Raw genomic sequence first — 21,327 nt, forward strand, 5'->3', positions numbered from 1 at the left:
TTGTAAGAAGGCTTTCTAGTGACACAGTGTGATTTATGCTTTGGAAAACAGAGTGCTGGTCTGCAGATAGCTTCTCAGGGAATGGGTGGAATCTGGGAGACCTGACAGGAGATTATGTTATAATCCGGGCAGAAGGTCATGGTGGCCTGGCCAGAGTAGTGGTGTTGGAAGGATGATAATGTTCAGATTATAGGATATATTTTGAAAGTAGAGACAATAGGAGGTTGGTACAAATTAAATGCAAGATTGGAGAGAATGAACTACTGCCATCAGCTGAGATGAAGAAGGCTGTGAGAAGCATACCTGCAGAGATTCAGGTGAATCATAAATAGAGTTTTACACATATTAAGTTATCTTGTTATGATTAAATTGTGTCATCATGAAAACCAGCTTTCTGGTTAAGAAATGTAGCTATCATGCAAGCACCCATATGTATTATTGTAATCTAAGGAATTCAGAGAAAATTTAAACCAGTTTAACAAACCATTGGGACCAAAATCATGTCATTTGAAAAAGTCAAATTTAAAAAAAGGGACAAAATAATCAAGGATGCCTTAAAAGTCTTAGGTAATGTCACTGTGAAGGTTTCTAAATGATGAAACAGTCCTAGGGTGACAACTTTCCCCAGCATTGAATACACACAGAACCCACCTTGCCTCAAAGACATGAAAGCCCAACAAAACCTATGGTTTAATGCAAATTAAAGATTTACATAGTTTATAATTAAGCATAGCTTATTTTAGAAACTCAGACTAACTTGTGTGTAAATGTCTATTTTCTGCTCATTGGCTGTTAATTTAAAAGCAGATTTTTGCCATCTTTCTACCATTTGCCCCTTTGTTGTTTTAAGCCAAGTTCTCAAATAGACAGGCAATTCCTTAAATACTGAGGTGAGTTTGCCAAAGAGTTTAGTGTAAAAATGAGTTCATATATAGTATATGACAGTCTATAAAAATGAAACCAGAGTAAAAAGAAAAAAAAACTGTACATGGAGTGCATTGCACATGGCAATCATAATTCCAACTCAGGACTTGTATTCCCAACACACAGAATTGCCTCTCCATGCATAATTGAGGCTCTAGTTTCATTATAGGTCCTTTTACAGAGACTTTGCTTTCTAAACCACATAAAACTTAATGTTTGCTGTCAGTCTAATTAAACTATTATTAAATGTTTCCTCCTTTTATTTTGATGCTTATGAATGTTAGTAGTAGTAATATTTTGAAAATTGTATTAGCATTTTGGCATTTGAAGGCAATCTCATACCTAAAAGCATATAGCATCAAAATTTTAAAGCAAACTAAGTAAGTTGTCTTTGTTTCATAAACCCTTGTATTTAGAATTAGGAATGATTCATTCATTTACTAAAATAATTAAGGACTTCCACAAAGGATAGAAATTACTTGCAGCTGTTTTTCCCATATAGGAAATGAAGATTACCTAGAGGGTGTTGGTTTTTCATTGAAAGTCCAGATGATGGGTGGAAAATTTGCCTCTATTGTCTCTTGGAAGTGGAATCTCAGGTATGCCTCACTTAAGGCATGCATATTTGATCTTCTTAAAGAAAATACCTAATTAGGACTTGCATCTTCCAGTTTGTGACCGTTTGTATATTACTGTTTGATTGAGACATGAAGCTATGTTTTGACCATTTACTATTCAGACAATATTCTAAGTATTATTTATACTGCAATGTGAAACAAGTTGCCCCTATCTACTCTCATAAACTACACAAAAACACACACACACTCACACAAACAAAGCACATTACAACTTAATTATGCTAAAACTTGGTAAAGATAATGGTTTCTTATTAAAGCCTAATAAGTACTATCCTTCCTTAACACTCCGTGAAATATAAATGTAGCTTAAAAATAAGAATATATTTGTAATTGCTCAAAAAGAAAAGAGAATTTTATGACGCCATAAACCTCAAAAAGCGATGACAAAGGGCAAAAAGAGCAGAATTTAGAGGTTCATGGCATTACTTCTAACTTTACTCCCATGTTCCCCTGCTTAAAGATGTGATGGCTTAAAAATGTGGTTACAATATAAAATATTTGGTCTGTAAAAGTTAGTTCAGAGAGGCAATTAAACAGTTCTCAGAAGAAAGTTAAGGAGATGCTTAACAAATTACATTAGTACACTGAGAGACGCTGGGCAAAATTCTCTAAATATCACCAAAAACAAACAAAATGACATAGGAAATATGTAAATATACTGTGAAATTAACAAATTTTTAAAAATTATTACTCAGTCTAGGAAAAAAATGTAAACCAAAGAATAGAAGGTGTGATTGAAACTACTATTGTACAACAAGGTCCAGTTTCCTTCCATACATGAAACTCCAGCTAAGGACCACATTGCCCTTGCAATCAATTGTGGGCATCTGTTTATAATTAAGCCATTGCTAATGGAATGAACAGATATAACATATGGAATGTATGCCTCTCTTGCTAAAGGGAAAATCTCTCTCCCTGGGGACATGTATTTTTTTTTTAACTTCTGCCTTAGAAGACTGTCAAAGACTAAAACAAACCTGAAAGCTATGTGTGGAAGATCCAGAGCCATATTTATTGCAAGTCCCTGAATGTTAATGTGGAGAGCCACCTGTCAAGCTGGGACATCCACCCTGAGTCATTAAATAAAAGGAAAATAAACTTATGTCTTGTTTAAACAATTATATTTTGAGATTTTCTTTATTATTGGATCTAATAAGCCCCTAATTAGCTCAAATGGGTTATTTCCCAGAGAGCTTGGTGTAGTCGAACAGGTAAATAAGAACATGAAATTAGTAAAAGAAACATAAAAACATGTACATTAAAAAAGATAATAATTTTTTTAAAGTACTACAGAGTTAAGCGAATAAATTGCCAAAATAAAAGGAGAACTAGTAGATTTAGAAACAAAGGAACAGGATAGAAAAAAATGACATGGAAATTCTGATATCGAAGTAAGCCCTGAAATAACCATAATGAATGCAGATAAATTAAAGCAGTTAGAGAGAAGATAATAGTTGGGCAATTCAGATAACACATCAGGAAAATTTATGAAGCAGATAACATAGAATGAGAAATTATTCAATTATGCAGGGTATAAAAAAGATGCCTGAAATGAAGGAAGAAGGCATCAGTAGACTTGTGTGGCACATTATTTTCTAGGAAAAGTTTGATATGGTAGAGTTAACAGTGGGTCATCTGCAAACTGTATTATTAAACCCTGAGAATAAAGAGAGGGTTTTTAGTCATCCTGGCAGATTAATAAAAATACTTAAAGGAAGAAAGAAAAATAAGGCTTATATGGGACTTCATAACATTCGATACCAGAAAATAATAAATCTATGTACACAAAGTTCTGAAAGAAATCAACAGGCACCAAAGACTCCTTGGACACTGGCCAAAATATAACTCAATTATAAAACAAGAGAGATATTTTCTCAAATATTAACTTATTAAGAAAATACAGCTCTTGGCCAGGTGTGGTGGCTCACACCTGTAATTCCAGCACTTTTGGAGGCTGAGGCAGGTGGATCTCCTGAGGTCAGGAGTTAGAGGCCAGTTTGGCCAACATGGCGAAACCCTGTCTCTACTAATAAAACCTGAAAAAAAATCTTAGCAAGGTGTCCTGGTGCACTCCTGTTATCCCAACTACTTGGGAGGCTGAGGCAGGAGAATTGCTTGAACCAAGGAAGTGGAAGTTGCAGTGAGCTGGGATGACCCCAGTGCACTCCAGCCTGGGTGCAACAGAGTGAGATTCAGTCAAAGGAAAGGAAGAGAAGGGAAGGGAGGGCAGGGGAGGGGAGGGGAGGTGAGGGGAGGGGAGAGGAAGGGAGGAGAAGGGAGGGGGAGGGAGAGGGAGGGAGGGGAAGGGAAGGGGAAGGGAAGGGAAGGAGGGAGGGAGGGAGGAAGGAAGGAAGGAAGGAAGGAAGGAAGGAAGGAAGGAAGGAAGGAAGGAAGGAAGGAAGGAAGGAAATACAACTCCTATGATCGCTTTGTGAAAAAAACTCCCAAATGTTATACAAAGTCAATCAACACATGAACAAAATATAAAAACTGCTGTGAAAATATTGGCATAAGGAGAATCAAAATTAAGCATCATATATACGTACATACATATGTATCTGTGTGTTTGTATACCTATGTGTATATATGTATACATTATAATACAAAACAACTATAGGAATAATGCTTACAAAACAACTTTAGGAATAAAGCTCACCTTTACTCCTAAAGGTGAGTAAAGGTGAGTGAAGATCACCTTCACCAAAGTGAGTAGGCATATATATATATACACATATATCACAAAACAACTATAGCAGTGATGCTTACAGAAGAGAAATAAATGCCCTGAACTGGAATAATAAAATATAATAACATAATTTATAAAATTCTTATGAGAAAGAAAGAAGTGGTAAATTATAATGTATTTCCACTTTATTATCAATGTTAACAGTAGGAGCAAACTAATAGAAAGACCAAGTACACAGATCTTGTAGATCCATGACACAGAGTTTACTTATCTGAAGAATGCAGAAGAAAGTCAGTAATATCAGAGTACATAAACGAGAAATCAACATGTTTTAGAGCCAGTAGAAAGATAAAAATCTAGACCCCAAAATCTTCAAAAGGAGTTGTCAGTGATAATTTCTGATTGCATGTGTGCTACTTTCCATATTTTCTACCCTCCTCCCAGCCTTTCCTTGTAAACATAAGCTTCTATACTTAAACATGGACCAGTGTTAATTCAAATGAGTTTAATATGTGCCCAGGACCATCTCTTCTGAGCCAAGTGCTCCCCATCAATCTTAGAGTTTACATAATATAAAATATACTAACAAGGTGAGGTCTCATACACCCAGGATTAGCACAGATATCATTTATCACCCTCTCTAGGCTTACACAGCCTGATGTAAGTATGTTCCTTAACCCAGGTCTGGAAAAACAACATGGATCATTTACCTAGATGTCAGAGGCAGTCATGTTAATAGGCCTATTAATAAGCCCTATCCTGCAGCTAATTACCTCATCATTTACAGCAAGAGTAAATTGATACTGTAAAAACTGAAACTAGATGAAAAAAATACACATAATGACTCAACCTCATAATGTGCTCATAAACCCCTATCCTTATCAAATAACATATCCTGCGATGAAGAAACATTTATCTGAAGTTCATCAGATCCTTCAGTTTTTCTTGTTTATTTTTCTCCTGTTTAGTCAAATAAATTAAATCTAACATTCATTGACTTTATATATTATCATCTCATTTTAATAAAATAATGTGTCATATATTCAATCTATCCATTATTTAATTCATGTTTCTGCTTAGGGTGGGAAAGTATTTAATGTATGGGATGGCATCACCTAATGTTAATGATAGCTATTTCAGGACGATTGTGGTAATGATGGCCAAGTTCTATCTTTCAAGTTAGAGAATTGATTAGAATGTGATTCAGATTCTAATGCTTTTAGTTCTGTGTAATGACAAGGAATACTCATATGCACACATTTCATGGTTACCTATTTTTGAAGCTTCCCTCCATCTCTGCAGTGAGCAGGCTCAAGGAAGTAGGAATGATGCCCATAGCCAGAAGACATGTTCCATAGTCTCACACGGGCATTGGAATTGGCCAGTGCTACTGAATGCCACATATAATGGTTAATAAACTAGACTGGGCTAAAGGATGCCGGATAACTGGTAAAACATTATTTTTGGATGTGCCTGTGATTAAAGAGATTAGCATGTAAATCAGCAGTCTGAGGAAAGATCACCTTCACCAAAGTGGGTGGGCATCATTCAATCCTTTGAGGGCCTGAATAAAACAAAAAGGCAGAGAAAGGACAAATCTGCTCTTTCTGTTTGAGCTGAGACATCCGTCTTCTGCTTTTGGAAATCAGTGCTCTTGGTTCTCCGGCCTTCATGTCTGGAATGGAACTATACCACTGGATGTTTTGGATTGCCAGATTGCAGAAAGTAGATTGGTGAACTGCCTAGCCTGCATATTTATGTGAACCAATCACTAATAATAAACTTCTTTCTGCACATCTCTATATGTCCTATTAATTCTGTTTCTCTGGGGAACCCTGGATAATACAGGACAGAAGTAGGATCACATATTGGTTACCTAAAGATACCACAGTGCTATTCAACGTATGAGAGTTCATTACACATGTAAATTTCCCCCCACCCCTCCCCAGGGCCCAGGTTATTTACTTTCTACATCATTCCACTTTATTATAACCAACTAAATACTTGTGCTCAAAGTTCAAAGCAACACCTACATAATTTTAAATAAATTGTTTATAACTTTAGTTCTAGAGAATCGAGACTATTGGAAGAAAGTCTGAGAAAAGAACTGGCCTGGAAATATTAATCCAGCATATCCTTTGGCACCATCCTTCAACTATATGGTGAATTTTCTTTGATGGTTTCTGCATTTGTTGCAACGAGTACATATGAATTTTGAATAAAAAGGAACTTCTTTAAAAATAAACACCCAAATAAATATACAATTAGGACTTCTGGCAAAACCTAAAAAGCAAAGCAGCAAAATTCTTTGAGAAAATATAAAAATATAAACACACACATATAACCTTACCTTAGCAAGATCTGTCTGTCATCTAACCCTGGTGACTAATCTCAACATCACTAATAGTGGGAAAATGTGACATCATGTACTTCTTGGTGTGATGCAACAAGAAACACGAAACACCACCCAGTAAATACTATTCCTCAACATATTTACTCTGACTCTGATTCATCTTCATATCTAATATAGTTTACAGTAATAAAAGTGATGAAGGAACAAGTTAAATGATATCTTGAGGACACAGACACATCTAGAAGGTGAGATGCTTATAGATCTATCTAGTCTCTTCAAAATTTTATAGAAAACAAAAACAACAAGTCTGTACTAGGTTGAAAGAGACATATGAGACACACCAACAAAAATACCCATAGTTCTTAATTAGATCCTATTTTTAGCAAATTTAACTGTAAGATATATTTTGGGAACAATTTAAGAAATTAGGAGAAGGACTAGGAGTAATAAATGATATTAGGGAATTTTTATTTTATTGTATTGCTTGTAATTTATATCTATTTATTTATCAGAGACAGGGTCTCACTCTGTCACCCAGGCTGGAGTACAGTGCCACAAGCTCAGTTCACTGCAGCCTCAACCACCCAGACTCAGGCAATCCGTCCTCAGCCTCCCAAGTAGCTGGGAGTATAGGAATACCCTATCACAGCCAGCTAATTTTAATATGTTTTGTAAAGATGGGCTTCACCATGGCCAAAGCTGGTCTCAAACACCTGGCCTCAAGTGATCCACCCACGTCGGTCTCCAAACCTGCTGGAAACACAGGTCTGAGCCACCAAGCCCAGCCAAGAAGTTTTTAAATAATTTGTAGAAAACAGGATTGTGGTTACATAGGTAAATAACTGCGTGTTTGAAGATGCATATTGAAAAACTTAGAGGTAAAATTTATGTCTGTGTTAATATAAATTAATTCAGCAAAAAAGTGAGCAAATATGGAAAATAGTAACATTTGAGGATTTTTTTTTTTTTTTTTTTTAAGACAGAGTCTCATTCTGTGGCCCAGCCTGGAGTGTAGTGGCACGATCTCGGCTCACTGCAACCTCTGCCTCCCGGGTTCAAGCGGTTCTTCTACCTCAGCCTCCCAAGTAGCTGGGATTACAGGCGCCCACCACCCCACCGGGCTAATTTTTGTATTTTTAATAGAGACGGCATTTCACCATATTAGCCAGGCTGGTCTCAAACTCCTGACCTTGTGATCTGCCCGCCTTGTCCTCCCAAAGTGCTGGGATTACAGGTGTGAGCCACTGTGCCCAGCCTACATTTGAGGATTCTTTATGTTGTTCTTGATATTTCTGTTTATTTTTTAAAATATGAATACAACCAGGTAAAACAATATAGATATGGGACAAGATATTTATGGCACATACTGCAAGAGTATCCCCTCAAGTCTATGGTAGACATTGTTGCCCAATTATGTCAGTCTTTCCCAGTGACTCAAGACATAGCTCCTGGTTGCTTCTCAACCAAGCACTTCTAATAGATTAAAGTCAGCATTCGGATTAAAACTAAACTATTTTCTATTCTTGTGATAAAGGAAAGTTTAGTATCATGGGTGGACATTGATCCATTGTTTGTTAGGTGAAAAGTGTACACAAAATGAAACAGCAGGTATATGATAAAATTTTTGTTTAAAAATGTGTTTATATAAATATAAGAAACAAAAGGGTATCTGACACAATGCTAATAATGGTTATTATCTGGAAGTAGAATTTTAGGATAGTTATGATAGTTACCATACTATCATAACTATGAGCAGGGGTGCAGCTTGGAACTTCAGCTCTTAAATTTTCTTCAATTTGTTACTGCTTTCTGAAGTTGATAAAACAAATTTATATTACTTTTATAAGCAAAAATATTGTTATGTTTAAATCATTTTGTAAGTATTACTCCAATGGGAAAAATGTTTATTTTGACAGACGAATTGATAAATGGTGTCAATTAGGTTTTTTCTAATTTTATGTAAGAAATATTTATTTTAGAATTGTTTTAAATTTATAAAAAATTTGCAAGATAGTACAAAATGTCCGTAATATGCCAAACCCAGTTTATTCTATTTTAACATATTATGTAATACAATTCGGTATGCACTAAATATAAATCATCTCATATAATCATTTGTCAAACTGAAATGAAAGTAGATATTATCCCAATTTTATTTGTATCATATATATACATACATATATATGGAACTGAGTCATATAGAGGTATATTTTCTCAAGACCACATAACAAGCTGCATACCTATTCAAATCCAGGGTTCTATGTGATTAAAATATATAACTTGTATCCCAACACAATAATGCCTCTTAAGATATTAGATGCTCTTCTAAAAAGAGAAATCTCTAATATTTGTGTTATGGTGTCTAGACATTAATTCTTATGGAAAAAGTAAAAAAAAAATTAGAAAATCAGAGGTTATGTGATCTTTCAGCAGGCTCAGCCTAGTTACTGTATATTAAACATTTCTATTATTTGTTTTTTTTGCTAAGTGAACTACCTTGCCTTATTTATCTTCATTCACTTAAATCTTTCTGGCATAAACCTATTTTCAAGATTATATTAGTGATTTTTTTATTCTGTAGAATAAATAACAGCATATATATAATATCATCAATAAAGGAGTCTACTGTTTATGTTGTCAGTAAAGCCAAGTATAAAGTATTATTTAAATGTCTATTTTATACTCAAATAAGTAAATAGTACAATTCCTTTCTCCCTATTATTGAAAAATACAAGTCAGCTTTTAGTAAAGAAAATATGAAAGTATAAAAAAGAAAAGCAAATTAGCATTAATGCCATTTTTGAAGTGGCATTTAAATAACTGATGTGTCAGGGTAAAAGTCTGAGTTAAAAATATTAGTAGAGCATATAATATTTCACAAATCCTCAGCAGAGCTTCAGAGTTTTCTTTTTGGTAGCCAACACATATAAGATAAATAGGTTGAGGCATAAAGAAACACCAGATAAAATTGTTAAAGATGTCAATCATTTTTGCAAAACATTTACTGGGGATATCAACATACACAAAATATCCAAATTTCTCTAAATCGCCAATTTTCAGTAGACAAATACATCTGTGATTAAAAAAAAAAAAACCTTCTCAATTTGTTTTACAAACCTGAAAATCACCTCAACAAACTACAGTGAAAATGTTAGCATTGAGCATCTCTTTAAAATGTAATAAAAATTAGGCTCAGAAAGGTTACTTAACTTGATTGATGCCACACAGGAGCTTGAGTTCTTATTTATATTCTCTGTGCCAAGTAATAATAAATATAAAGAAAAGTTAATATGGAAAAAAAGCTTCACTTCTCCTAGCACTTCAATTCACACAGTCAGTTGACAATGGTGATTAGCATTTGAATAGATAGAAGGTAATAGAATCTTTGGCCTTCATTAATATCACAGGTCAGTAGATTTAGAAATAAAAGATGAGCTTGGATTTTCCTTTACAAAACCAGTAAAATGAAAGTCAAAAAAAAACTAGTAATAATTTTTAACTTTCACTTATTTTTCACAAGGCATATATTTTATTCCCTTAAGGCCAAGGCCTTTGCCAGCCTCTTCCTGATACTGCAGGCCACAGAATTCGGTAAACTACTAAAAAAATGAACATTTCATCCTTGGTTGAATATTGTTATTGCTCTGTAGTTACATTGTGCACTGTATATAGATATAATTTATCTGTTTTTCCATTAAACAAAATCATAACTGGCAAGTAGAGCTATGGAATTGTCTTCTGTAGTGCTGCTCTCTTTATAAGATGTGATGTCCTCATTCTAGCTGTGCTAGCTTTTTGCAGCAGTAGTTTTTGTTTGTAAAATGAAACAGCACCACCTTGTATCCTGAAGTAAAGCTACAGCTTCTTTAAAATATCTAACATTCAGATGTTTACATATTTCAAATATATGTAGTAAGCGTCGTATTATGAAGTAGATAAAATTTAATTACAGGCCTGCTCTGTGCTAGATTCAGCTGTGTAATTACTAAACCGCTAAACCGATACCACTGTATTTATGCCCCCAAAATACATACTTTTAGCTATAAATTTACCCCGATACAACCAAATGCAGAAAAATATGTTAAATTGTGTAATAGCTATCAAATGGCAAATTGTCTGTTATAGCTCACAAAAATAATTCAATTAAATGTTGAGATCTCCCTTAACCTTGTTATTTTATGACTCCATCAGTCCATATGTACATACAAAATGAAACATATGTCCTAATCTATAAGGTAGGTAGATGTTTTAGATAGTTATTAAGTTCATGGAAGTACATAAACAAATGCTTTGCTATCATATAAATATATACATATAAACTAATTCACCTAATTAAAATTATTAGAGATTTCCCAGTAGAAATCTGTGGCATTTTTAGTATCTTTTAAATAAATTTAACCACAAAAATAATACTTAACAAATATATGCATAGATGTTGAAACTCTTAACCAGGATTGTGAAACGGTGTTCACTGATTTCCTTATACTGCTGAAATCCAAGTTAATACTTATGTTTATGACTCAGCAGAATTGTGAAGTACAGCATAGCACTACATTAATATATTCAAATGTTTCTTTAAAAGTGCATGTGTATTATATATCATAGTTTTGAAAGATTTTCTTATGTCTAAATTATGGCATATTTCAAACAAATATAATTCACAGTGCATCAGAACTGCAAAGAAGATAAAATGTATTCGCACAAAATCTAAACTTTCTAAAAGCTATTATGTGAGTTTTTGATTGCCAGAGTAATGATTGTATTATGATTTCTAGATCAGTTGTTTCATGATATATTTGAATTCTTGGCCAGAAATACAACATTTAAGGTGAAATAATATATCTTATTTTTCTCCTTGCCAACACAGTATTATTCTCACAGATACACAATTGCCAAGTAGGGGTTACAGACCTTATATTTTGCATTTTAAGATTTGATTTTATGCCATAAAATCAAAGTATATTATAGGAATACTTAAGCGCAGCCAGGTGTCTGGGGTTTCACTTCCCATATATTTGATTGCTTTATAATCTAATCTTCTATAAGAAAAGTTCACTTATCACGTTCTTCTTTGCATTACAAGTGTCTGTTTGCAAGTCTCTTCTGGAAAGTATCAGAAGTCTTGCATCGTATCTGGCTTATTGTTTTAATACAAGTGCCTATAGTAGTGACTGATACATAAGAGATGCTCTATAAATATGTTTCTGTAAATACATTTTCTCCTATAACTGACAGAATGAGGAGTATGTGGTGTAAGAAAGTTCACAAAGCTGAAGTTCCAAGCTGCACTCCTACTCATAGTTATGAAAGTATGATATACTTAGTGAAAAGGGAAAAAAGGAATATATCTGTCCTTATAGTTCCAAGTAGCAGGCAGGTAACCCACTTGCATTTTGATCCTTCCATTATTTATTTTATCAATCTTAAGGATGGTATGCATGCTGCTTATTTTTATCAGAATTTTAAAAATGGGGCTTGGGTTGTGGAAACTTCTACCTTCTGTAGCCTGTGGAGTAACTGTAATCTACTAAGAGGTACAAATATTTTGTCAAATCCAAGCATAATTTTAATTACTATTGCTCGTCTTAATCTTCTGAGTTAGTTTAACTTAACACCTACTTTACCAAAAAGGGGCTCAATAAATATTTTTAAATTAATAAATCAATCTTATTTGATGCAAAATACATATTAAAATAAAACATATCTATATGTAGGCATTTAAACAAAGGTTAGAAATAAGAAACTTATGTCATTAAAATATTCTCCATACAAGAAAATTTTGCAAGGTTTTTCTGTCATTTGCAAGTACAAAATTATTAACAATAACAAGTAGAGAATCCATCTAGGTTTTTATTTTATCTATAGAGGAATTTTTAAAAATATGTCTGGTAACTGGGAAAATTATTTTAGGGTAGTAAGTGACTATTGATTCTATCAAACCTTCAAATATCCAGAATATTCATTCTCCTATAAAGCCTGACAATTGTTCATTTCCTATCTGCTGTGATTCTTATATCGACTTGACTTTGAGCTCTACTGCCTTGATGCATTGGTAGAAAAAGTCAACCCCTATATTCTGTAACTATTTCAAAGTCTTCTGGAAGTTGAAATATGAGATGGGGTAAAATATTAAATTATAACAAATTCACTTAATCACTTCATTAAAGTATGAAACTAAAATTAGATAATATATTCAATAAACATGATTCAAAGTTGAACATATGGTATATTCAGGAAATAATATTTTAAAATATTCCAAACTTATGATTTCTAGGAAATGAAGAAAGAAAAATTGGAGAATATTTAGGGAATGGGTTTAATTCAAAATTAAAGCTATATTAATGTGAACATTATTAGACTCTAAATAGAGAACAGAATATGCTTGCTGATGACCTTATATTTATTAACGGTGAATTAAACTGAATTGCTTCAGATCAGATGCTGGGGAAGAGAGGATGCAGAAGAATTTAGTAGCTAATTTCATTATTACTTACAATAGGGAACCAATAGACCATCATCAAAAAAGAAGGATTAAGGGTGCTAAGGAAAGGTACTTAGTATGAAGGTAACCACAAGAACAAAAATTAATGAGCCTACCTAGATACCAAAAAAGTTAAAAAGAGCCGGGTGGAGTGGCTCATGCCTGTAATCCCATCACTTTCGGAGGCTGAGGTGGGTGGATCACTTGAGGTCAGGAGTTCGAGATCAGCTTGGCCAACATGGTGAAACCCCATCTCTACTAAAAATACAAAAAGTATCTGGGCTTGGTGGCAGGCATCTGTAATCCCAGCAACTCGGGAGGCTGAGGCAGCAGAGGTTGCAGTGAGCCAAGATCACGCCACTGCACTCCAGCCTGGGCGACAGAGTGAGATTCCATCTCAAAAAAAAAAAATTAAAAGAAAGATCTATCTATATTAAGAACAGAAAGATTAATACACAATTGAAGAATAATGTAAACATTAAAGGGGATGTGGAACTAATGCCCCTAAGAGGAGGGAGGAAATAGGGTAGAGGAACTAGCTCAGAAACGGGACTTCTTTGCCTATGCCTTGTTTTGGAGATGTGCCTCTGGAAACGGATCAACATTTTTCCATGTACATTTGCAACGCAACTACATTCCTTCAAAGAAATTTACAAAAATAAGCAATAAACAAATGAACCTAACTGTGTTTTCAGTTGGTGGTATAAAGAGGTGAAATATTGAAAGTGACTTTAAGGCATAGTAATCCCCCAGAGGGATATGTGTTAAGGACAAAACTATTACCTTGATTGTGGTCATGGTTATCGTGAGTGTTTGCTTATGATTGTGCACATCAAATATGTGCAGTTCTTTGTATGTTAATTATACCTCAATAAGGCTGTTTTAAAATCTACAAAAGAAAATTCAAACATTTAAGCACTCATATTTTTGTTTTAGTGTTCTGTTTTAGTCTCACTCTGTTGCCCAGGCTGGCATGCAGTGGCACGATCATGGATCATGGCTCATTGCAGCCTCTACCTCCCAGGTTTAAGTGATCCTCCTACCTCAGCCTCCCAAATAGCTAGGAATGCAAGCATGCAGCACCATGTCAACTATTTTTTTTTTTTGGTAGAGATGGGGTCTCACTATGTTGCCCAGGCTAGTCTCAAACTCCTAGTCTCAAGCGATCCTCCCACCTCAGCCTCCCAAAGTGCTGGGATTACAGGCATGGGCCACTGTGCTAGGCCTAGTGTTGGTATTTTAATACTGATATAGTTACATATGTAATGTGGGATAAAAGCAAATGAGTAATTATTTTTTATTTGAATTCCTACAATCTCAGTGTTATTGAGAACTGGAATTCTTAGCATAGACATAACAGAAAAATAATTAATAGGAAGGAGTTTAAAATAAAAGCCCTGGAGGTCTTGAATTTGAATTCAATGTAGTGGTATAAATTAATGAGATATTTTAATAAAAATATATTTAAGAAAATATCCTCCTCAAAATAAGCATGTTTCTTATCTATTTCAATTAAAAAACAGCAACAATGACCAACCATTTACAATGAATCTAGATTTGATCATAAAACATGTGTATCTTTCTATAGATATTCTCTCCATTTCTCTCTCTCTCTCTCTCTCTCACACACACACACACACACACACACACAAACACACACACATTCTTACTGGAAGGAACCAGGGCTTCTTGGAGAAAAGACTGTAGCAGGAGAACTTCAAGATGAAATGGACAATATTTTCATATCAGAGAGCAAGGAATCTTTCAAAGATATTTTGAATGCTGTATTGAAACTACTCAGAAATAATCCTGAAAAAGATTTCACTTGGATTTAGAAAGTTTGAGAATTAATTGCAATAGATTGAAACAAACCAAACATCTAACATGAGTTTGTAATGAGACTAAAAAACAAAACAAAATAAAACAAAAAAGGAACTCCATCCACCGATTGTTTACCATTGAAATTTTTCATTATTTATTTTGAAATTATTAAAATAAAAAAAGAAAGAATCAATCATTTATCCCACCTTACACTAATCACTCCACTGGGTAACCAAATACTATCTGACTAGATGAAGAAATTATCTCTTAATAGAAATATTTCATCTAATATATGAAGACACAATGATTGAATGAAAATACCTCTTCTGGGTATGAAGTAGTAAAATAAACCTTATGAATTCTGAAAGGAAAAGATCAAGGTCAGTTTCCTCCATGAAAGTTAAACTTCTGCGTGCATCTAACTCTACCACTCATTTTTAATGTAATTGCTAAATTCTAAAAGTCCATATTTTATCATTTAGAAATATATTGTTCGAAATTACAACACTCATTTTTTCTCATTGTTTCATAAATTATTTGAAGAAGAGACTTGGGATGGTTATGCAGATATTGAGTTTCTTATTTGAGAATACAAAGATGTGTGAAAGACAATCTAGAGTATCATCGAATTCACCAAGTACTGACTATTGCTATTCAATCTAAAATTTTTACAAAATTTGAAGTTCTAAGAACTAAACACTTAGGTTTTTGAGTGTAATCTCTCTCTGTTTCCCTATTTGAATTTCTTGTTATTTCACAAGATGAAATGGAAAGTCAATGTTTGACTCCCTAGATTATTTAAATTTTTGAAAACTGAAAAAAAAATATTCTGAGTATAATTACAAATGAATTTTAAGTAGACATTATCTCTAGAAAAAAGGTTCATGCAGGCAGTGTGGTACCTACCTACAGTTCCAGCTACTTGGGAGGCTGAGGCAGGAGGATGGGGAGAGTCCCTTCAGCCTAGGAGCTAGAGGCCAGCCTGAGCAACATAGCAACAGCAGTCTATAAAAACAAAACAAAACAAAAAGATACAAAATAAGAGTGAACGGCAAGAGAGGCATCATATTAGCAGAGGTTATATGCAATTCTAATTTCCACAGAGCTGAAAATGCATTTCAAAATAAACCTTCCTCATTATGACTAAGTGTGCTAATAAAGCATAGAAAACAGTGAATACCACAATAGGAATAAACACACCAAGAAAATATTTTTCCAAAAATATTTATTTGTAGATAGAAAATACCTCCTTTATGAATATTTTAATAAATTTCCTGATTTCTAAAATATTCCCTACATCTAAACTTTATTTTCTTGATGGTGTTTATTATATACTATAAATAATTATTTATTGCTCATATTTTTCTCCTTGACTAGAATAAAATGTTACTGAACATAATAAAATCTTAGTATCTTGTACAATGTTTATATCTTGCACAAGACAAATCTATAGAGAATAAAGAAATATTGAATAAATAAATTATGAATAAATAAATTGCGTATGTCCTGTTATGTTGAGAAAATCATGTAGATATAGAAACCCTAGATTTTAGTAAAGATTTTGACTCTATTATTCATAATATTCTCTGAAAAAGATAGAATATTTCCACTCAAACTTTACAATTCATCCAAGGGTTTTGTTAAAATGCAGATTTTGCATCAGAAGGCTTGGATGGGGCATCAGATTCCACCTTTCTAACTGATCCTTACAAGCAAGATTTAAGGAAAGCATTTTCATGTTTATTTTTTCTACTATCAGGATCTTCCCACGCCGTTTTATAACTCTGGACTCTTGGAACTTGGGACATCATACAATTCAATGATTAAAACTTAGCCTTAAATGTCAGACAGACTTAGGTTAACCTTGAAACTCTAAATTTGGTAGACAAGTTACTTAACTTCTCTAAGTTACTATGTCTGAGAAATGCAAACAATGAAAATTTCCAGCTACACAATATGTGTGAGGCATAAATGAGCAAAATATACTGTATGTAAAATATTTAGGGTGGTGGTAGTCATAGTAGTACTATTATTATTAAATGATTAATAATAGTAGCAGGAGTCACGATGCTGGTAGAGATGCGGGAGATGGTCGTGATATTGATTACTGTGATGTAAAGAACATAAAACAAGCTTATTTTGCCAAATCTTGGGACGCTTTATTGACTTCATGATACTTGCCAGTATCTGTGAACATTCTACTCAATGTCTCAGTCCAGGTCAGATAAAATTATTTTATAACATTTGATATATAGGTTGACAGCTGTCCCATATTCACCAATACGTTTCAAAATTCTCTCTCCTTTTTCTCTCCTGCAGTCACAGAAACAATCATGACCACTTAGTAAAATGTTAATGGGGTATTTGGACTTTTATTGAATTTTCCCTTAAGAAAAGCTAAACAGACCAACTCTGAAGATGTATAAAATGTAAAAAATGTGATGGAAGTAGTTTTCTTCAGAATTCTTTAGTTAAATTTGAAGCAAAAGGGAAAAATCATAACAATTAGAAAATTCCCCAATGTCAGGTAAAATATGTTATTACATTTTACTGCCAAATATCAAGTATACAGAGTGTGTATAAAATAGCAAATACCAGGCATTTGCCTTGGATAGATGTGACTCAAAGATCAACCTGTGATAACAAAGACTTTTTTTTGAACGTTCAAACAGGAAGGGCTGTTGAGATAACCTAAATATCAGGGAATTTATATTTTTATGTCAACAACTCTATCGAAAGCCTGGCTGTGACAATGGCGGGGGGGAAATACTTCATTATTAGCGGGCAGGACATTTGATTGTGAATAAATCTCAAAACACAAGATAAAGGACTCTTAGTAGACCATGTAACTTTTCTAATTTTTGCTAAAACTAGTGACACCATGTTGCCAATGCATAACCCAATCTGCAATGATAGAGAAAATATATATTTTTTTGCCTAAGGATTAAAATCAATAAAATTACAGTGAAATTTGAAAAAGGCATATCATGGAGCTCTCCAACCACTCCTGTAACTAATGGACATAGCTCTTTAGTAGGTAACATTTTTCTCTCTTAGCCCCATTTCTGACTATCAGAGGATAAACTGCAGAAACCCAAAAAGGAAAGAACAGGAAAGATCATGAAAGATACTACACTTTTTCTTTACTTTTTTTTTTTTTTTTTTTTTTTTTTTGAGACGAAGTCTCACTCTGTCACCCAGGCTGGAGTTCAGTGGCACAATCTCAGCTCACTGCAACCTCCACCCCCAGGGTTCAAGTGACTCTCCTGCTTCAGCCTCCCGAGTAAGTGGGATTACAGGCACCTGCCACCGTGCCAGGCTAATTTTTGTGTTTTTAGTAGACATGGGGTTTCACCACCTTGGCCAGGCTGGTCTCGAACTCCTGAACTCGTGATCTACCCACCTCATCCTCCCAAAGTGGTGGAATTACAGGTGCCTGCCACCATGCCCGGTTGATACTACACTTTTAAAGTACACAGAATGTGCCCGATGTTCTTCTGAAACATGAAGATAAATGTATGTCATTAATAGGCTCATATAAATGGTTAACGCCTTTAATGTGTCTTCCTAATTTCACATTTTCAAGATAGGTAGGCTTCCAATTTTTGCAAAACATCTGAACTTTCTTAGTGAGGGGCTTGTTTTAATAACAGAAAGCTAACAAAAATTCTTCAAATAGCTGCCTCCCACCAGACCTCTTGTTACCTACAAAAAATGTAAAACCTTACAGGTACCCACTTGGCCTTTTCTGACACAAAATCAAGTTTAGTAATTTCAGCTTGAAAACATAGAAAGGTTAAAATATAAAGCCTAGAAAATTCCTTGGGACATTTAACTTCAGTTTAGGACTTAAATATATGGCTTCAGGGATCCTTGTAAGAAAAGGCAGAATGGCTTAGTGGACCAAAGTATGTGAATTGGAATCAGATTCCCGTGAAAGCCAACCTTGAACTTGCCACCTTGCAAAATCCTTTTAATCATTCTGTCCTTAGAATCTTCAGTTACTAAGTAGGGTGCACTACCTTACACAGGAGCCAGGATGAAAATTTATAACTTATAAAACTGAAGTCACAGTGTCATTAAAAAGATCCTGACTCTATTACAACATATTCTGGGCTTAGATTGAGAAATGAGAGGAATTGGATTCAACATTTTTTAGTATATGATGTACTCATTCCAGCGCATAAATTGAATCTACCAACTACACCTTCATACACAAGGCAAAACCGCATATTGCCAGTTAGTCATCTTGATAAAAATTGAAAATAAATGTCCTTGCAAATTTTAATATTCTCATTCAAAATGTTCTCCTCTAAAATTAGAAACAGTTCCCATTGCTTTCATTTTCACATTTATAGCATTATTTTGTAAATGGATAACTCCGAGCAATTTATAATAAGGTTACATTAATTTACTACAATAAATTTAGAATTCTTAAATGTTACGTATTATTGGCTTTATATGATGTAACACATGGCATAGATGCATTATCATATGCTATTTTGTGATATTTAAAGAAAGAAGCAAAGTTTATTTCAGTTGTTCATCCATTCAATCTAATTATTTGTTCAACAAATAATAATTAAATGCAATAGTCCCACTTTAGCCATGGTTTCAGTTATTCAGAGTCAACTGTGTTCTGAAAGTAGGTGAACACAGTACAATAAGATATTTTGAGAGAGAGAGAGAGAGGAAGCAAGCACATTCATATAACTTTTATTACAATATATTGTTATAATTATAGTTTTATTATGTTTTTGTTGTTTATTTCTTGCTGAACCTAATTTATAAATTAAACTTTATTGTATTTATGTATATATAAGATAAATCATAGTATATATATGGTATGGTACTATCCATAGTTTCAAGCATCTACTGGGGTCTTGAATATATGATCTGCAGAAAAGGAGGGCCGCTGTACCTAATATTTACTAGGCTCTATGACAAATGCTAGGTATACAATGCTAAAAAAAAAAAATACACTCAAGCTGTGTTCTTGTGAAACTTACACTTTAGTGGGAAAGACAAAACTAAAATAAATAAATGAATAAATATATAAATGCATAAATAAGAGCACAAATAAAAATAACTTGAAAAATCACCTATAGGAATTAAGCAACGTTTTGTAAGTTTAAATTAGAGAATTGGATCATGCGTCTTAGGCGCAAAATTTAAGCTGAGATCTGGCCTTTAATTAGAAGTCAGGCAGGTAAAGAACATTCCAGAGAGCTCCTAGCATGTGTGAATGCCTGGAATAGGCAGTCCGTTCGTAAGTTCAAGGAACTGCAAGAGGGACAATGTTACTGTAGAAGTGAGTTAGGGAGAGAAGGTTTGGAAATAAAGTTTGGATTGCACCCATGAATCAGGGAGGGCCTAGAGAATAGGAATTATCCACACTCACCTATGCTTCCATCCCCCATACTATTGACAACATTTGAGTTCCCCTGGCCTCATCTATGCCATGGAGAATGGCCCCTGCCATGAAGTGGGGGCTTAATTGGCAGGAATCAGTCTTGCCCATTTACACCGTGCCTGTTGCCTGGCTTTGGGTCCCTCAGATCTGGTTTTCCTTTCTAGGGCTGCAATGTGAAGTTTAGAATTGAGTTTGGGACAAAAAGTTGTCTCGGGGGTTCATGAATTCATTTAGATTAAGTTCCAGATGCGCCCTGCCAAATTTGCAGTTATCAGCCAGAAGGGGGGCTCCTCCATTATTTTCCTTATTATAAGCAGAACGCTGAGGAAAAGAATTATCTCCCTTAGGGGGAAAAAAAACTTACACTACGAAAGGATGGGAGACGGGGGAGAGTCTCTTGCTCTGTGCAAATGGGTTTCTTCAATTACTGTATTCCTTCCCTGGTTTAGACAAGTAAGGATCCTTCAACCATGGGAAAAAAGGCTCTGTGGTCACAGGTTCATGGCAGGAGGGGACGGCAAGCAGAAGATGCCAGCCATCTTGCTGTGCAGGGCCTGGGCAGCAGCTGTGGTTCTCTCCCACCCCTCGTGGCCACTGGGTGTGGCTCATGCATGCTGTGGACATGCCCAAGTACCCAAGCCAGGAGTGGAGTGGGAAATGGGGAGAGCTGCTGTGCATCACGTGCCTGCAGCTGTTGGGGTGGGGGTGGGAATGGCTCCTCCAAGAACAAAGGGAAACCACATTGTTCTGAACTGCACATCTGATGGGTGGGCCAAACGTAGATTCTGCCTAGTATCATTGCCACAGTCTGTAGCAAAACCCTTAACATTATAAAGGAAGAGATAGGAGCCATTTCTAACTGTGAAACAAGGAAGGAAAGATACCACAGGAAAATCTGGGCATCTTGGCTGATGCCTTCAGTGGCCCAGGACCTTGTCCTCACCTCACACAACAGCTAAACCTCTGTGAAGGGAAACAGAGCCAACATTTCTTTCACCCAAAAGAAAGAGA

The 21,327-nt window shown here is 34.6% G+C and overlaps 1 long non-coding RNA gene across 1 annotated transcript in view; it reads right to left on the minus strand.

Annotated features, from left to right (window-relative positions):
• The window catches only part of LOC134730613 (uncharacterized), a 123,003-nt gene extending 106,902 nt beyond the window's left edge, over window positions 1–16,101 (minus strand). The window contains exon 1 of the long non-coding RNA XR_010112477.1: window positions 15,810–16,101. This is a non-coding gene — a long non-coding RNA (uncharacterized LOC134730613). The remainder of the gene's footprint in view (window positions 1–15,809) is intronic.
• Between the last annotated feature and the right edge of the window lie 5,226 nt (window positions 16,102–21,327).

Source organism: Pan paniscus, chromosome 5 (assembly GCF_029289425.2).
Source record: "Pan paniscus chromosome 5, NHGRI_mPanPan1-v2.0_pri, whole genome shotgun sequence".
NCBI classification, from domain to species: Eukaryota; Metazoa; Chordata; class Mammalia; order Primates; family Hominidae; genus Pan; species Pan paniscus.